Source organism: Peromyscus californicus, unplaced genomic scaffold (assembly GCF_007827085.1).
Source record: "Peromyscus californicus insignis strain IS unplaced genomic scaffold, ASM782708v3 Scaffold_7__1_contigs__length_154581171, whole genome shotgun sequence".
Lineage (NCBI taxonomy): Eukaryota > Metazoa > Chordata > Mammalia > Rodentia > Cricetidae > Peromyscus > Peromyscus californicus.
The window spans coordinates 124507618-124526043 of record NW_026294595.1 but is presented as its reverse complement, the minus strand read 5'-3'; the positions used below and the strand labels follow the sequence as shown (position 1 = coordinate 124526043).

The 18426-nt window shown below is 47.4% G+C and overlaps 1 protein-coding gene across 2 annotated transcripts in view; it reads right to left on the bottom strand.

The window, feature by feature from the left end:
- Positions 1 to 17683, bottom strand: part of Syndig1 (synapse differentiation inducing 1) — a 164809-nt gene extending 147126 nt beyond the window's left edge. Inside the window, exon 1 of one of the 2 annotated variants that reach the window (XM_052726204.1) lies at positions 17565 to 17683. The gene's annotated coding sequence lies outside the window, so the exon portion shown is untranslated. Of the gene's footprint in view, positions 1 to 17407; positions 17532 to 17564 lie in introns of those variants that run through there. The other variant, XM_052726205.1, reaches the window with a different exon arrangement.
- Between the last annotated feature and the right edge of the window lie 743 nt (positions 17684 to 18426).

Below are 18426 nucleotides of genomic sequence, written 5' to 3'. Positions count from 1 at the left end.
CCAATTCACTCAGCAAAGGCCAGCATTAATCCATTTCTGAAGAATGGCATCCCTAGAGGCTTATGAACTCCCATTAGATCCCCAAAGTTCCATCACCTCAACCACCACACCAGGGATGAACCTTCTAGCTCAGAAAGCTGTGAGTGAGACATGTAAGCGTTTCCAAACTGTAACAGAAGGTGAAGCATTTTTAAAATAATCCCAAATGAGTCTACCAGTCAGCAAAATATGAGAGCCACTCTGGACCTGGGTGATTTCAAGGTATGGTTCAAGGACTGCTCATAGAGAAATTCAGCCCACATGCTCACCAGTTGCACTGCCCAAAGTACAGAGAACTTCCACTCTAGATCTGTCTGCCTGGTGCTTTGGCCAAGCCTGTCACTAGTAGGTTCCTCTCTGAGTTTACAAACACACCCATCTTTGCCTGAAACCTCTGCCCCAGGCTATGCACTGGGTGGTGGCATTGGCTGAATGCAACACTCACTGCTCAATGTCAATCCTTCACCTTGCCCACCTTCCTCAAGAGGCTAGAAAAGTTAAATCTTCATGCTCGTTCCATACTTTCTTATAACCTATGGTGGCCTTGGATTCAGCTAAGGAGTCTCCTGGGAGGTTCTGTCCACCTTCCCTATTTTCTTTGACCTCATAGGTGTTATCTGGGGTACAAGCAGCCACAGAGAAGCCACAATGGAAAGACAGTGAGATTACAGAGATACAGTCATGATTCCACTGGGCACTGAGTCAGCACCTTCTGTCTCCAGGGTCACATCTAGTAGGAAAAAGAAACTTGATTGTTCAGCCCCTGAACGGGATGAGTGCTTGAGGTTTTCTAGAATTTCTTACTCTATTATTTCTAACCTGTACCATATCTGCATATTTCAAATTTTCGTGCTTTGAGGGAGACTTTACAGTGTAGGAGGAAAAGAGAAAAAGGAATGAAACAGCAACAACAAAACCCCAGAAAAGGTGGATAACAATCGGCATTGACACCGATTCCTGTAAGTCTGGAGGACGCACCAGACCAATGATGACCTGACATGTCCAATTTTCCCATCATCTTTCTAATCTATCATTTCACTAAAGGAATTTGGAAGTGATGAAATTGAAGAATTCCAAGACCTAAAACTCCCTTTCTCATGAGTAATGTGTTCGTACAGCATGTAAAATTGGTGCCATTCATCTCTGTCCCAGTTTCTGACTTATGAACTCAAGTGCAGCATCACACTCTGGACCAAGCTTTTAAGAACAATCAGACACACCAATTTTTACTGACATTGGAGAATAATTAAGAATAAAAAAAAATTGTATAATTTTTAAAATGGACCTAGATCAATCCTCTGATGAGAAAGGCTTCCTCTTTTCAATCCTCTGATGAGAAAGGCTTCCTCTTTTCATTTCTATGTGACATAAAGGCTTATTGTGTACGCTAGCATTTTCCTGTGTAGTATTTGTGTCCAATCATATTTCTGAAGGTGAACAGTATTTCCTATCCCACATCTGTATTATCTGTGGCCCTGGCACTCTTTGCTGGGAGAGGCATGGGTCTCTGCTCCCTCCCCTGGAGTCTACTTAGATGAAATTCAGGTTAGCAGAAAGAGGGTGCCAGCAGTGATATTTATGACTCTTGAGACTGATTAAGAGAAGTTTGGGTAACCTGCATCTTTGACAGAAAACTTGAGTTAGAGCCCTGAACTGTCATTTAAGAAGTACACAACCGCCGGGCGGTGGTGGCGCACGCCTTTAATCCCAGCACTCGGGAGGCAGAGCCAGGCGGATCTCTGTGAGTTCGAGGCCAGCCTGGACTACCAAGTGAGTCCCAGGAAAGGCGCAAAGCTACACAGAGAAACCCTGTCTCGAAAAACCAAAAAAAAAAAAAAAAAAAAAAAAAAAAAAAAAAAGAAGTACACAACCTGAAGGCTGCCACACTGCGCTGTGGGGTAGAATGGTGTAGCCTAACGGGGACGCTCAGGTAGCAGTTTGTGGAAGGGTTCCCAGCTTTCCCAGTCCCCACTTTTCCAGGTCCAGATGCTCTTAGATAGTGCTAGAAGACACGGTTGATCTTCCAAGGTGTTCATGCGCTAAGTTTGGGGCAATCTGAATGCAGCAGTAGACAAATCCCCAGGGGGGCTGAGTTTCTCTGACTTCACCTGCTGTTTCTCATGTTGTCCCCTAAACCCGAGTCACATCATCAGTGCAAAATAGATTCTAAAGCCAACTCAAAAGTCTACACTTCACACGACCCAGCCTCTCTAACCTCTGTGCCCCATTCCCTTTGCCTAGAAGCCTGGACTCTCTCCTCTGTCCAGCACATTTATGTTTAGGTCTTGGCTGATTCTTGCCACAGCGTTCTACTTCCAGATCTGGCCACAGGCCCGGGTCCACCTTTCTCATCCACATGTACTCGTGGCTTCACAGGGTAGCCTACACCCTGGGTGTGACTACATGGGCATGGGGTGTTCTGCCGTCTTCTCAGCTATGTTTCTGAGCCTAACACCACACTTAGCTTCTGCCAGCCCAGCAATCCAGGCTGAGCAATCTGCTCTGGAAGTGCACTGCTGTGGGGTGTGAGCCAAGTCTGCTAACCATGGAAAAGAGAAGGCACACGCCCACTCAGAGCAGAGGGACACCCTCAGGCTGCAGTCTTGGGGAACCCAGAGCAGCGCTCTCAAGAGGGAAGACGCGATGGATGTGTGCTGGTGAAGCACATGATGTATGTAGAATCTTGGCACAGAGCAGGGCAAACAGCATGACTAAAACAGGACTCTTATTCACGGATGCAAGGGCTTATTTCTGCTAATTGTATGTGTTTAAATCTCGCTTTCAGTTCTTTATGTTGAATATGTAATACAAATTTAGTTTATCAATGATATTATACGCATCAATGCTAAGGTATTCTGCTTCAGGCTAGACGTATCCAGGCTTCCTTTTACATACCTTTATTAATGTTTCTTATATTCATTCAGAGATTGTTGTAATGGGAGTTATATTCCTCAGAAGCTGTGAATTACATGATTACACAGACTGTCTCCTTGTACCTTATTCAAATTCCTGACCCATAGATCCATATGCACTGAGTTTGGGGGTCAGTTTGTTAAATAACAACAACAACAACAACACAAAACAAACAAAAAACAACAAGAAAAGTCTGTTGATGATTTCCTAGTACCTAGGGTTATACAGTTTCTAATGTAGTTTTAATTTTTATTTTGGCAAAAGCCAAATCACATAAAATTTTAGCATCTGAATACTTTATATGAACTACTATAGCATTCTGTTCACTCAGAATGTGTGATGATGGTGTGAGGGGAGATGTAATCACTCTATACCCAAGTAACTTATTTCCTCCATGCTCCATGCTTCCCTCAGGCCCCCATACTGCCTTCCTTGACACTGGACTCCCAGGAATATATTTTAGGATGCTTTATCTGTCCCATTTTTTCTCATGATAGACTGAATGTAATTGCAAATCCTTTAAAGGGTCCCTTTAAAGGGTCCAATTTGCCTCTTCTTGAGTCTAGGCTAGCTTAGAGTCTTACTACTGACCAAAAGAGCAGAATGGAGCTGACATAGTATGAACTGGAGACGGTTATGGCAGGCTGACCTCCTGTTCACATGTCATCATCTTTAGCACAAAGACATCAGCTGCTCCAAAGCTACTGTGCGGGTGTAAGCTCAGGGATGAAACATGTAGGTCCCTGACCCAGCTCTGGGGGAGAGCAAACCAACACACTCCAATTCCAGATGTCTGGGAAGTCACAAAGGGTGACAAACAGTCTCCATGGACCCCTGTTCCAATCCTAACCCAATGAGCCATGAATACGGAGTTGGGATAAGTTTGTCACAGCAGTAGATAATAAGCACATCCTGTAAACTATTCGCCAATAACTAAAATTCCAAAAGTTTCAAATGTAGTTTTCATTTTTTTTTTTTACTGTGGCAAAAAGCACACTACCATCAAATTTCCCCTCTTAACTATTTTGAACTGTATAGTGCAAGAGCATTAAGCACAACCTTGTTAGCCTGTAACAGATCTCTGAAACCTTTTCATTTTGTATTCTGAAACTCCATAACCAGTAGACAAATGCCCACTATCTTCTCTCCCACTAGCTTCTGGCAACCACCACCCTACTTCCAGCTTCTGACACAGACCACTGGTATGTGTCTTCTGTGACTGGTTTACTTTACTTAAGTCCGCAATGTCCTTCCAGGCTATAACATATGTCAGAACTTCCTTCTTCTTAGAGGCTGAATAATATTCTGTTGTATGCATACTACACTTTTCTTACTCATCTGTTGATGGTTTCCGTGTTTTAGTTGTTGCAAATATTGTGGCTATGAACATGGGCATGAACTACTCAAGACTCTGACTTCAATTACCCTGGATGCTTAGCCTGAAGTAGCATGGCTGGGTCACAGGGTAAGGCTGTTTAATCTTCCTTGGTGCCTTCATTTTCTTTTCCACAGTGGCTGCCCGACTTCACAATCTGACAACATATTTTGGTCCACTTTCTCCACATCCTTCTTAAAACTTGCCTGGATGTGAGGTCAGTTAATGTGATTTTACCACTTGATTGTATTATCTGGTAGGGCAATTCTTCACTTAAAGAAATGTCTAGCGTGCAGCCTCATTATTTTTTCATGAATTTGTGACTCATACCATCAAGTTTAAAAGGCAACGAACACTGACATTCTGATTAAACAGCCTCTGCCCTCCCAATCACCATGGAGGGTTTCTGCTCTCTTACTCCATGAGGAAATCTACATAGATTACACTCTATGGATCTCAAACATATCTTGCTGAAGTCAGTTCTTGATATCTCATCTTTGGTGGTTCTGCTAATGCCACAGCAGGGTTCAGGTTAGGCCCAGGTACCAGAGATACCCAGAAGCGAAGCTGCTGACCTTGAGAGGAGACCTCTACCAGGACAAGGTGACAGTCAAGTTGAGCTCTGAATGAAGTTAGTGAGAAGAAGCTAAACAAAGCTGGAGATGGAGGTGGGCATCTGGCATGTACGCACACATGCATTGGTGCATGTATGTACAAGTACGTGACAAGGTAGGAGGAACCCCATGTTTTGGTATTAGGGGAAAGTGGTGATGAGACTGGGGGGCCTACAGCTACTGTTCCAACAGCTTCATCTCCTCTCAAAATTGTCTGTCCTGTGTGGCTAGAATGGAGATGCCCAGGGAAGGCTGGTAAGAGGGCCAGAGGCAAACGTGCATTTTGGCCAGCTTACTCCTGGACAATCCTCACAGCCAGATGGCAGGCAGAAGGAGCTGCAGGAAGCTACTGTGATAGGGTGGACAGAAATGGGTCTAGATGTATCCAAATGAGGAGTGGCTACAAAGGTAGAATGGACATCTAAGCCCAGGAGAGGGGAGAAATGAAGCCTCTGGGAGTGGGCTCCCTCCCCGAGGAGGGAGGAAGTTGGAGGAGGGCTGCAGGATGGCAGGGAACCTGCAGAGCATGTGGCCACTGAGGAACGTTCCACACAGTGAGCTGAAGGCTGAGCCTTGAGCACTGTCTTAGAACAGAGAAATCAGCTGGGATCCAGCTGCACCTGCAAGTGATCTCTGACTTCCAATGGCTCTGCTTAGGATTTCCCAATTCTATGAGGATGCGAAGTGATAAGTATTCAGCAATGAATACATTCTGGATTTTGAATTCGTTTCTTATCCAGTCTGGTGCTCTTGTGTCTGGTTCTTTTTCACCTTGCTGTCCAGGGCAGAGAGAAGCAGCCACTGAGAGTCCTGCAGGGCCACAGGAAAACAACTGAGAAATGCAGCCTGTGTGTTGCCAAGCCATTTAGATGCTGGGCAGGTTGGGTGATGTGGTGGTTTGAATAAGAATAGTCCTCATAGGCTCAGGTATTTGAACACTTGACCCTCATTTGGCGGTGCTGTTTGGGGAGGTTTAGGTGGTGCAGCCTTGCTGGAGGAATCTACATCACTGGGGGTAGGCTTTGAGATTATATAGCCTCATTCTGTTTCCAGTCCCCTTTATCAGCTTCGTGTTTGCGACCAAAGATGCAAGTGCTCAGCTTCGTACTTCTGTCATGATGCCCACCACTTGCTGTCATGCCTCCCCACCAGGATGGACTCATCCCTCTGGAACCATAAACCCAAATAAACTGATCCTTCTATAAGTTGCTTGTGGTCATAGTGTTTTATCACAGCAACAGCAAAGTAACATACAGATGTATTCAGTGCAGTTTAAACTTACCATATTTCATCATGGGCTTGGTGTCTCAGGGTAGAAACCCTACTGTAAGCTGAGGAAAATCTGAAATCCACAACCAACAGTGATATCGCCAGACAGCTTGGTTTGGAGTTCCAATTATGATCTGAATACGAAACACCACCACAGGATTATATGTTTAACCTTGGGCTCCCAGCTAGGGACCTGCTTTAGGATGTTATGAAAGCTTCAGAGGGTGGTACCTAGATGGAAAAAGTGGGTCACAGCAACACGGAACTCTTCCTTATCATGGGCTCAGAATAAATGGAGTCAAAGCCTGTGGACTGAAAACTTAGAGATGGTAAGCCAAAATAAATCCTCACTCACATTGTTTGTGCCAGTCATTGATCACAGTGATGTCAAATAACTTCCACAGCCCTTCACCCTGACAGCGCTGCAACATGCAGGAAGGGCAGGAGTGGAGGAGACTCAAGGGATGGACGTGTGCACATGTGGGACCCCAAGGTCCTCTCCTGGACTAAGCCAGAGCCTATAGGAACAGATGTGATTTGATATGGCCCTTCAGAGACAGTCAAGCTCATGCCTGATTTCCTCCCTACAAATGTACTGGCTTAAAGACCACTGGACAGAGTCCAACTCACTAAAATGTATTTCTGAAATACACAAGGCTCTGAATGCCAATTCCAGGAAAACCAGTGTTTCTGGGCAGTATCTGCAGAGAAAAAAAATTCCATCTTCTGGGAAAAGATTAATGCCAAGAGCAAGACAAGAACAAGGGTGGACCTGCTGTGCTGTTCAGTTTATGTTGTTGTTCGGGGGACTGTGGCACTGGAGACAACAGGCACCTCCCCTCTGACTGCCTGGATGTTCTGCAGGTGATTTCTGCTCTCCTGGACTCCTACGTGCCTGAGTCATGCCTAGCCTACGTCCCATATCTCACTTGCTGACTTTCTGTAGGCATTGTACCCCCCATGGAAGCCATCTAAACGGCACAGATAAATAACCGAAGTATGTTTTGCTCCACTCGGGATTTACCCTGTGATAGAATAGTCTCCATCTCTTTGCCTTTTGTACAGGATGTGCAACTGTTCTAACAGTTACTGTAGGCTCCAGCAATACCAAGAGGCCTTTGCAGCCAAACACAGCAGGGTGAGATAGCATGGCCTTTAGAGACAGGCAAAGAAGCAAGCACACTCTAAAGACGGGCCTCTGCAGCAGTACCTCACTCTGGCAACATAAGGCTGGACAGCAGGTTGGCACCCTCTGACTCTCTTGGTCATGCCAAGTGGCCAAATGTAGAAGAGGGGCATCTCCAGGGTGTGCCGAGAGAACCAAATGGAGTCACAGGCACACTCCTCATCTCCCCTTCCCTTTTTTCACTCCTCCAATCCCTTCATTGGTGCTGCCATCTGGCCGGGGAGAGACATCACTAGCAATAAGGACCTAAGAGTTGAAGCTGCTGTTAGCTTTCCTGTGCCAGCATTCATAACATGATGCAAACAAGCCACACAAGCTTTGGTCTGGCCCCTCCAGTAGAAAAGCCTATATTTCCTAAATCCACTAGCTCACCCAGAAATCAGAAGAAGTCACCCATATGTCTTCAAAGACAGCTATTCATCCCTGAAGTGAGGAGTTGAACAACAACAACAAACCCCCCCAAAAAACAAAACAAAACAACAACAACAACAAAACCCCAAACAAACCAGTATTTCCACTCTAGCCCGAATACAAACCGCAGGACCAGAAAGGTTAGAAAACAAAATGAGGGGGGCTGGCGAGATGGCTCAGAGGTTAAGAGCACTGACTGCTCTTCCAGAGGTCCTGAGTTCAATTCCCAGCACCCACATGGTGGCTCACAACCATCTGTAACGAGATCTGGTGCCCTCTTCTGGCCTGCAGTTATACATGCTGTATACATAATAAATAAATAAATCTTAAAAAAAAAAAAAAAAAAAAAGAAAACAAAATGAGAAACCCCTGGAGACTGGAAGATCCTCAACCATGCAGAAGTGACAGTGCCTGAGGCCCATCGTCAGCCAGCACTCAGCTTTCCATTAGTTCCTTCAGGATTCTGCTCCTCTCACAGGCTCAGTTTCTATGGAGGTGTTAATGTTTCCCAGGGCCCATGGTTTTCCCTAACCTAGCTCTATGGCACCTGGATAACCTCATGATTGCCATGATACAGTGGGGCTGAGAAAGAAGGAGACTCTTGCTATGCACCCCATCAAGGCTCACCATGTCCCTGCCATGGCACCATTCACCTGTCCATCTTCTCCACACTACACTTATTTCCATTCCACTCCCTTGACATTGCCAATCCCCAAGTCCCTTCATATACATTCATGAACACACAGCTGCCTCAACTCTCACCCAGTAGACAGACATTTATTTCAGATGGAGGACAATGTCTAAAGAGGTGGGACTGATTTCTCGCTGGAGGGCAACAGAGAATGCCGGAAATATCCAGTCCTTAGTGGGAAGTTTCTATTAGTGCTGAAGCTACCCTTTCCTTGTGCAAAGGCAACAGAGAACACCAAGGAACAGAGAACACCAAGGCTTTGGGACCCCAGGTTGGAAGCAGAACTTCCTAGCAGGGTAGTGCTGTGGGAAGGTCCTTGGGGTAGATGGAAGGATCTACATTGTGCATTTGAGTATCCAAGGCAACAGAGGTGCCCTGGTAGCTAAGAAGAGGTGTTTAGCACCAGTTAAGGAATGAGCTGATTACCGTTAACCTGTCCCTCATTCCTGGGTCCTGATGCTGGAGGAGTGGGCATGCCAGATACTGAAATACTATGATCCCACCTGTCAGGGAGAGATGAGTCTTAAACTGGATGCAAGCCTCCGCAGGTCACTGCAATAGCTAGAGGACAAGACAAGGAGAGACAGGGGTGTCCTGGGCTAGCTTACAGATTATACCAAATATTCCAGCTATCTATGTGTCTGGTTCCTCTGGGCCTCAGTATACCTGGGTAAGACTGGTGGCTGGAGACAGTCAGTGCAGGTTTCTGTTGGGGATAGGGCTAGGGAAAAAGGTCAGTGGATTGCAAAGGAGCCTCTCAGTGCGGGGAGCCAAAATGGCCAACCAGTAAGATGAGAAGCAAGTATCAAAATTTCAACTCTCCCAAAAGCAGTCTTGAGGCCACAGAAAACCTGGACACTTCAAAATACTCATCCTCTAACAAAGAAGAGAGTGCTGGAGGCTGGGGTCATGGCCAAGCATGGACGGAGTGAGGTCACAGTGCTCCAGTCATGTCTGCACCGACATTTCCTGTGTCCATGGCCATGTAGGTAGGTGACGCACATCCAACAGAGCAGTTGTTGAAATGTGGGATGGAGACACACTCAGTGACTCAAGGTCCTGAAGTGTGCAGTTCCAAAAGGTCCTGGGAAAATCAGCAACAAGAAAGGGAACTGCAGCATTCTACACGTTCTGAGTCAGCAATAGAATAAACTGCAGCACTGTAAAACACATCTGGGAATCTTTTTCATAGCCAAGACACCAGTCAGTAGGAGCAGTCAGGTTAGCAATGGCTCCAAAGAGCATTACAACAGGACCTGAACAAGGGGCTCAGAGAAGGTGGCTAGGGGCTCAGGATGTGGTGCTTCTGGCCGCTTTGGTGGAAGCTGTGCTACAGGTCACATAACCCTTGCTGTCAGAGAAGCCACATCTACACACACACATTCCCACCTTCCCACATACACAAATGTGTACGCATACAGAGGCAGGGTCAGGATGCAAATGAAAGGGAGAGAGTGAGGACATAATAAACCCGATTATTTCCCTGTACTTAAACTTAAAAATTCTATCTCTGCCAGGGAATTTAGAGAATTATATTATGTCAAAGCACTGAAATGACTGAATTCAAGCCCTGGAAGTGGAGGGACGGGGAGTAGTTTGCACAATAATCAGCCAGTTCCTGGTTTTGTGTAGGGGAGATGGAAGGAATGGCACAGAGAAGCGAAAAGGCTGGATCAGATACAGGCATCTCAAGGCTGGGGTCCAGGTGGGAGACAGCCTCCAGGTCCTCTCTGCAGTCACTTTGAATTCAGGGAGCTTTTCTGGGTCATACAGAGCAGATAAACAGTTCCGAAGTCTATCTAGGGATGTCTGACCTGCAAGCTCCGGCCAGACCCTGCTGTATCCACCTCAGACACTACACATAGCTATTGTTGTTCTGTGAAGGCTCACCTCTTCTCACCACCCTGAAGCCCTGCACCAGCATTCCGTGGTGTGTTCAGCTGGTAGAAACAGGGTCTCTTATGAAGAAAACATATGGGAGACAGGCTGAAAGTGAGAGTTTGGAGGTGAGGGTGGGTGTAGAAATGCCTCTATCTTACTAGGTGCATTTTTAGACTCTGCAAGTCATTAAGTGTAGGGCTGGTGCCAGTCTCTCATAGGATGAGTTGGGTATCCTAGAAATCTACTAAAACTCAGTCTTGAGCTTGCCTCTCAGCAGGGATGTGCACTGGTCCCAATTCTATCCCAGAGAGTGGATTTTGGGACATAAACCCACTTATTTCAAACCTGCTCCTGCTCAGAGTCATCACCACCAGGTGAGGACCAAGCTCACAGGAATTCATTTAAATGCATATTATACCCACCATGGAAGAATAGGTTTATATAACATCCACTGTTTTAATTTCCTAAGGGAGAAGGCTGAATCCCAAATGTGTTGGAGGTGAGAACATCGCATTCTGCTTTCTGAAATGTGTTTAAAGTTGAGGCAATAGAATGCAACTGTAGTGGTCCTAAGTGTCTGAAACATGTTTGCATTTTAGATTTAAATACTTTTGGACCAAGGAAAAAGTAAGGAAGGAACCGATAGAGACATATCTGAAATGGCAGCCCAATCTATCAAACGATAGATTCAAATGAGACATCGTGATTGTTCAAAATATGAATTTCAACAGCAAATCCTTTCTAAAAGACGGATCTTAGGCTCAATCTAAGTTTTCTCTCTTTGAGTTACATCCAAAGTGCTCTATAATGTAATTGAAACCCAGCTAGGAACTAAAAGCTAACAAAAATATTCACATTAAACACACTTGATGGGAGTGGAAAGATGGTTCAGCAGTTAAGAGCACTGGCTGCTCTTTCAGAGAACTAGGGTTCAATTCCCAGCTCCCACATGCCAGCTCACAACTGACTGTAACTCCAGTTCTAGGGGATCTGATATCTTCACACCAATGCACATAAAATAAAGATTAAAAAAAGAGTCAATAAAGGCATTTAAACACACACAGAGACACAGACCACCCCCCACCCCCTCCACACACACTTGAATTTCAGCAGTAAAATGCTTGTCTCTGTAGTAATGCTAACTGGACTCTACACATTGCTTTTTGTAACTGAGGTTTCAAAGTTGTTTCTGTGCTTTCTGAAGCAATTTTTGCTTGTTTGTGGCACTGGGAATTGAACACAGGGCCTTGTGCACTCCAGACAAGCACTCTACCACTGAGTTATATCCCTAGTTTATTTTTAATTTTTTTTCATTTGAGATGGGATCTTGATAAGTTAAGTTGCCCAGGCTAGCCATAAACATTTTATGTAGCCTAGGTAGACCTTGAACTTACAAGCCTCCTGCCTCAGCCTCCTGGGCAGGTGGGATTATAAGAGTATACAGATCTGTCTTTTATTTTATCCTCTCTCTCTCTCTCTCTCTCTCTCTCTCTCTCTCTGTGTGTGTGTGTGTGTGTGTGTGTGTGTGTGTGTGTGTGTGTGTGTGTGTGTGAGAGAGAGAGAGAGAGAGAGAGAGAGAGAGAGAGAGAGAGAGAGAGAGAGAGAGAGAGAGAGAGATTGAGAGATTTTCCATTTATGGTTATTTGGTTCTGATTGTTCTTCCAATCCCAATGCTCACCCATTGTCTTTCTCTATTGCTTTATTTTATTTTATTTTGGGTAATATATTTAATAGACTCTTTGTCACATGGAGGCTTACATGTGTTCCACATGGTGGCTGACTTTCATTGGTAATCTGACTTATGATGGTTTAGGCAATGAATTTTATGCAGTGAATGGGGAAAGCTTTACAATATGATAGGAATCCACTTTTAGTTAAGTTAGCTATATTCAAACACTATTGCTCACATGACTGTCCTCTACACCCCCTGAAAATCTTTAGCAGACAGGACTGTTGACTGTCTCACACACATTCCTGTGGGAGAACTGGTCTGCCCTCAGGAAGTGTATGTACTGTCCTCCTGTGACCCCTGCCAGGCAGCAGTTATAGGATGCAGATACAGGAAAGGCAGGCCCATTCTGTTTTCTCATCTAGCCAGTGACTGTAAGCATGATCAAAGAAACAGCCAGTTAAGACTTGTGGTGGTTTGTATGAGCTTGGTTCAGTTGTCTCCGAAGATTGCCCCATCGTGATCTTGGGTCTGTTTAAGCGGCCCCTGGCAGCGGGATCAGGATCTATCCCTGGTGCATGAGCTGGCTTTCTGGAGCCCATTACCTATAGACTGACACCTTGCTCACCCTTGATGCAGGGGGGAGGGGCTTGGTCCTGCCTCAACTGAATGTACCAGGCTTTGCTGTCCCCCCCCCCCCGCCCCCGCCCCCGTCAACATGGGAGGACTTACCCTTTTGGAGGAGGGAATGGGAGTGGGTTGGAGGGGAAGGGGGGAATGCAAGAGGAGGGATGAGAGGGGGATCTGTGGTTGGTATGCAAAATGAATTTTTAAAAAAAATTTTAAATAAAAATAAAAAGTCTTGTGGTTTGAATAAGAATGGCCCCCAAAAGCTCATATATTTGGATGCTTAGTGAGTGGCAGGGGTGTATTTGAAAGGATTAGTAGGTGTGACCTTGTTGGAGGAAATATGTCACTGGGGGTGTCTTTGAGGTCTCAGAAGCCAGAGCCAGGCCCAGTTTCTCACTGCTCCTTCCTGCTGCCTGTGGATCTAGATGTAGAACTCTCAGCTCCTCCAACACCATATCTGTCTAAGTGCAGCCATGCTTCCTGCCATGCTGATAATGGACTAAACCTCTGAAACTGTAAGAAAGCTCCAATAAAACACTTTCCTGGTTAAGAGCTGCCACTGGGGCTGGGCAGTGGTGGTGCACGCCTTTAATCCCAACACTCGGGAGGCAGAGGCAGGCAGATCTCTGTGAGTTCGAGGCCAGCCTGGTCTATGGAGCGAGATCCAGAACAGGCTCCAAAGCTACACAGAGAAACCCTGTCTCAAAAAACAAAACAAAACAAAACAAGAATTGCCATGGTCATGGTGTCTCTTCACAGTAATAGAGCACTAAGATAAGACTCAAAGGCATCCTTTACCTAGCTCTTTCTTCCTTTAGCAAATGGTGATGATCATAAACATTTATTTTCAAAATACTGAGGACAATGTGATTGAGAAGCAACAGAATCTCAGAAAAGTTAAGAGGCTTCTTTAAGGTGGTTCAAAGCTCCATGGGAAAGCCCAGAGTTTGAAAGATTGACCTTTTCACAGTGCACCTGAAAGTTTTGCAGGGACAGAGTGACAACCAGGGCACAGAAGATTCACTTTTCCCTTTGCCCCCAGTACACCATGTGTTTGTAAGAAACGATGGCCAGGGAACTGGGCTTCAGAACGGTGCTCAGTTGCTCACAGAGTCTCTTTAAAAAAGGACTGCAAACTCTGAGCAATCATTTGAAACATACAAGAGTCTTGCACAGAGAATGCTGGAAACTCACGTCTAGAACCACCTGCTGATCTTCATTATTACATTTCCGGTAGCGTGGGTAAGAGACTGGTTAGCCTGCCTTCATTATTTTTTTTTTTTTAAATATTTTCACCTTTTTGACATTGTGCCTCCACGTTCCCAGGGCAGTGAAACTAGGCCACAAGCTATGCCCCTCAAAATATCTCACATGAGCACATTTCTGTATATAACAGCCCCATGTAACATTCCAATGTGATCCAATTTGCTTCTATCGGCTGATGCTGACAAGTAGACACCTCATCCTTCCATCTCACGGTGTTTCTAAAATCTGGTATTGCTCAAACCACAGGTTGCAACACTGTGCCAGTTCGTGCCGTCCCTGGGGATCTGCATTCTCCAAAAGGCAGGGGAAACTGGAAAGGGACAATGTGAGGAAGAGGCCTGCACTGGCATAAAACAAAAATATCAAGGTTTTATCTGGGAGGACATGGTGAACGTGCTCACCCACATGCCAATTGATCACTTCACAAAAGGTAGACCAAGGATCCCTTTATACAGTGCTCTTCACAAAGGTATTCCAAAGTCTACCCAGCTCCAAGAAGGCCATTGACATTTTTAGAAATGGCTTTTATCCCAAAGAAAATACAGAGGTGTACAGAGGGGATCTGCAGGGGAAGGCATTCCTCCTGCAAACCCTCCTGGCCTTCTCTGGTATGTGTGGCACCTCTCCATACTACAAAAATCACACTGGGTACCAAATCCCAGGCATGGCAGCTTTCTGAGGGCCCAGTAATGGTGACAGGAATGCCCACCCAAGGCTTCTTAACGAACACCTGGAGCATGCAGCACTCTCAGTGAGCCTTGCAATAGCAACAGCGGAGGAGTTGATGTCTCTGAGAGAAAACTTACATAAGCAAGTGTCTCCTAGCAAATAAGACTCACTCGAGGAGGCTAATATGAAGGACAAGTTAAGTCCATTGTAGCCCTTACATGTATTTTACTGCTAACTGTGGAAGAAATTGCTTATGACTTATGAACTGAGTAAAGTTTTTACCGTTTTTTAAAAAGTATTTTGTTGTTTTTGCAGCAACTGGTCAGCTAGAATCTCATGCCCCCAGGTAGATAGGTATAGGAAATTTTAAAAGCCGCTTTTCCTTAGTAGCTGGATTTGTTTTTCCTCTTGCAATGCCCCTTCCCTGTTCCTCCAGGAAGAACAGAAGGCTGTCTTTCTCCCCCCTAAGATATAAATGGGGAGAGGAATGCCTTCCCTTGTATTTGAACATCATCTGTACTCTACTGGGGTCACTAGTAATAGTCATATTTTGGAGCTAAAACATAACTCAGTGATACAGCCATGATTTGCATTTGTGGCGAGGCCCTGGGATTCAGTCCAGCATAGAAACAAAACACACACACGATGGTTATTTCTGATGGCCAGGCCAACCTGCAATGAACTGCCATCAGCCTCAGAGACAGGACCATGTGCAGACAGATGAAGTCAGCTAAGAATGCCTTTTTTTCTTCCTAAGGTTAAAACCAAAATGAAACATGCATGAAAATTCTGTACAAAGTAAACATATTACTTTGCTAGGTCATTTAAAAATGAACTGAAAAAGCAATGTAATTTATTATTTTTAACCCATGAATTTGTTGCTTTATTGGCTACTGTATATATATTCATAATTGTATAAGCTTACAGGACACAAAGTGATGCTATGATCTAGCTGTATGATGTGGAATAACTGAATCAAGCTAACTAGCATATCGCTCCCCTCACGTCTCATCCCTTTGGGGGATGGGTTTTGAAGTCTTTATTCAAGCAAGGCCTCCAGTACTCTGAGAAACAAGGAGAGGTCAGGGCATCTCTCTACGTTTCTATACCACTGAAAATTTCTGCAATAGAAAAGTTTGAAATGTTTCCCCGCTCCCTCTGCCCCCATGCCGCAGTACATCCCTACTGAAAAGGGCCAATTAATTTATGAGTACTCTCTGCACAGGCAGGCACTGGGGGCAGGGTGAGAAAGAAGGGCACCTGATCATGTACAGAGCCAAGTTCGCCCTAGCAAAGGGCCAACGTGTTTGAAGGCATGAGGAAAGGAAGCAAAAAAAAAAAAAAAGGTGCTTCCTCACACATCCACAGGCCCCCCACCTGTGGTCTACAACTTCAAAGGGACGGTCAAAGGTACATGCAACTCCTCTGAAAATTCCACTCAGCTTCTTACTCCCTTCCTCCAAACAGACACCAGACTGCTGACGCTACTTTGGCGACCCTATTTTTCCTCTTTCAAACACTTCTCTGCACGCACCCCTGCTGCTCCAGCAGAGAAACCTTTACAGAGAAAAGTTAGCTGGCTCTGAGGTTTGTTAGGAGGCTGTCACCCGACCGACCGTCTCAAGCTGCAGGTCTGTGCAGCTCGCCACCTCCTCTGGGTTAGGGTTCTGACCAAACTCGCTGGTCTGTAGAAGAGGTCCTCACAGACTCACGTCCCACTGACTGATTCTAAACAGAAAAAGAACCCCTCGGTATTTCCCCAACCTACGTCCCTCAAACAGATAAGCGGGGACCACCGTTTGCTGCACCAAAAAACCTGGTGAGGCTATGGAAGGCACAGGCAACCCAGTTCTTGCCCGCAGCGCAGAGGCGCCACCACATCTAACACCGCAGGAGCTTGGTGCGCACCTTAAGTCTGAGGTGCCCCGTGCCTGAGCTTCTGCAGCCAGAAGACCTCACAGGAAATGAGGACTACCAGAAGACCCCTTCCTGTTATCCTTTAGTAAAGCCAAGCGATCGCTGCCTCCACAAAGCTCAAGTGAAGGCTCCCATGCCTAGGGAAGGGTCCTCAGAACAGGCAAATGCCCAAAGCCCTTTCTTAAGGAAAGTGTCCAACTCCATGGGTGGTCCACTCTTTCTCCAGTATATAGAGGGAGAGCGCGAATGAAGTGTAGAAATCACGCTTGGGGACAACAAAATTAGAATCTGAACCCCGTTAGCGCATCTGCTTGCCCCCATCTAGGCGCCAGGACTGGCGGCTCCGAGGCTGCAGACTGTCGCGCTTGCCAGGGGCCGGACAGCTCATAAACCCCGATCTCTTCCTGGTTGGAGGTAAGGGGCTCTAGAAGTCCTGTCCTCCGTCCAGGTAGTACATTGTGCCCCCCACCTCATCTAGATTCTCCTGAATTCTACCTTTCCTTTCCTTTGGCCCTTTCCTTCTCTGTCCCATGAGAATCTCAGTGCCAGCTCCGCGGGTGCCCTGCTCACCAGTCCCTGTTGGACTCAGCTAGGTCGCTCCACGGATTGGTCGTTATCACCGAGGCTGGTGTTCCTGAACCCCAGCCTAGCCCCGAGAGCCTGGCTTCGTCTCACTCAGGACACAGACTCACTAGCTCTAACCGACGTCGCACAGCAGCCCCTTCACGCCGCCTGGGTACCCAAGGTGGCCAGGCGCCAAGGTGCAGCCCGGGCCGATAGTACCGGTTCCTGTCCTCCGCATCTTCCCCTCCAGGCGCCATCTCCCCTCTCACGGGGCGACACTGTGTCTCCCCCACTGCGACCCAACGGGACTTACCGCGGCCGGCACACAGTCGCCTGGTCTGCGAGCTGCGAGGCGGAGCAGGACGCCCGCCTGCGCCAGGGCATCCTCCCGCGCCCGCCGCCCGCTCGCCGCCGCCGCCCACTCCCGCAGCCCCCGGTCTTCCCGCGCCGCTCCGGCGCTTCGGACTTACCTCCGGGACAAGGTGACCCGGCTGGTGCGCCCAGGCGGCCGCCCGCGCGTCTCAGGAGCCGGCGAGCGTGCGGGGCGCGGTGCGGTGCGGAGCCCGCCTCTGCTCCTGGGCTCGTGGCTCTCCGCCTCTGCCCTCCCCTGTGCGCCGCTTCCCCCGCCGCTCCCCTCCCTGGATGGCAGCCAGCGCCCCGGGTTGCCCCGCGCACACGGTTCCCCAGCGCCAGGCGCCGGGCAGCGCCGCCGCCCTAGCCGAGCTGGGTCCTCTTGCCCCCCGGGAGCAGAAAGGGCGCGGGTTGAGCAAGGGGTGACCCGGAGTGCGCCGCTCCGCTCTATTGGGTTCACCGAGCCTGGCGACTTGCGTGCGGGAGGAGGCGGCCGCGGGACCCGGGGGAGGAAGAAGAGGAGGAGGAGAGGGAGCAGCCGTGCGCGAAGGTGGCCGCCAACTTTGCCCCAGGCCAGCCGTGCCCTCGTCAGTGATAACGGCTGGCTGGTGGCCTGGGGCGGGTGTCTGGAAACATTGGGGCGACAGAGGCTGGGGGGAGGGGGACTGCCAGTGGGGACTAGGAGGACAGGAATTAGTCTCCGACTGTGGAAATGATGGCTTCCCTTGGTCCTAAAAGGCCTCCCTAGGCTCCAGGTCGACTGGAGGTTCAAAAGAACCCACTCTGTAGGTCCAGAGAAAGCCCAAGTCCTGACCAGCGGAACCAGAATTAAAGACAGAGGCGGGCGATCGTGAAGTCCATACTCTGAGACTCAGCCTGCAGCCCGGACCTAGAATTGGTGTAGGTGCACTGCGGGTGGCCTGAGAGTAAAGAAACTGGGGCTGGGGGTGGGGCAGAGTGGTGGCTTGGAGTAGGTCGAGG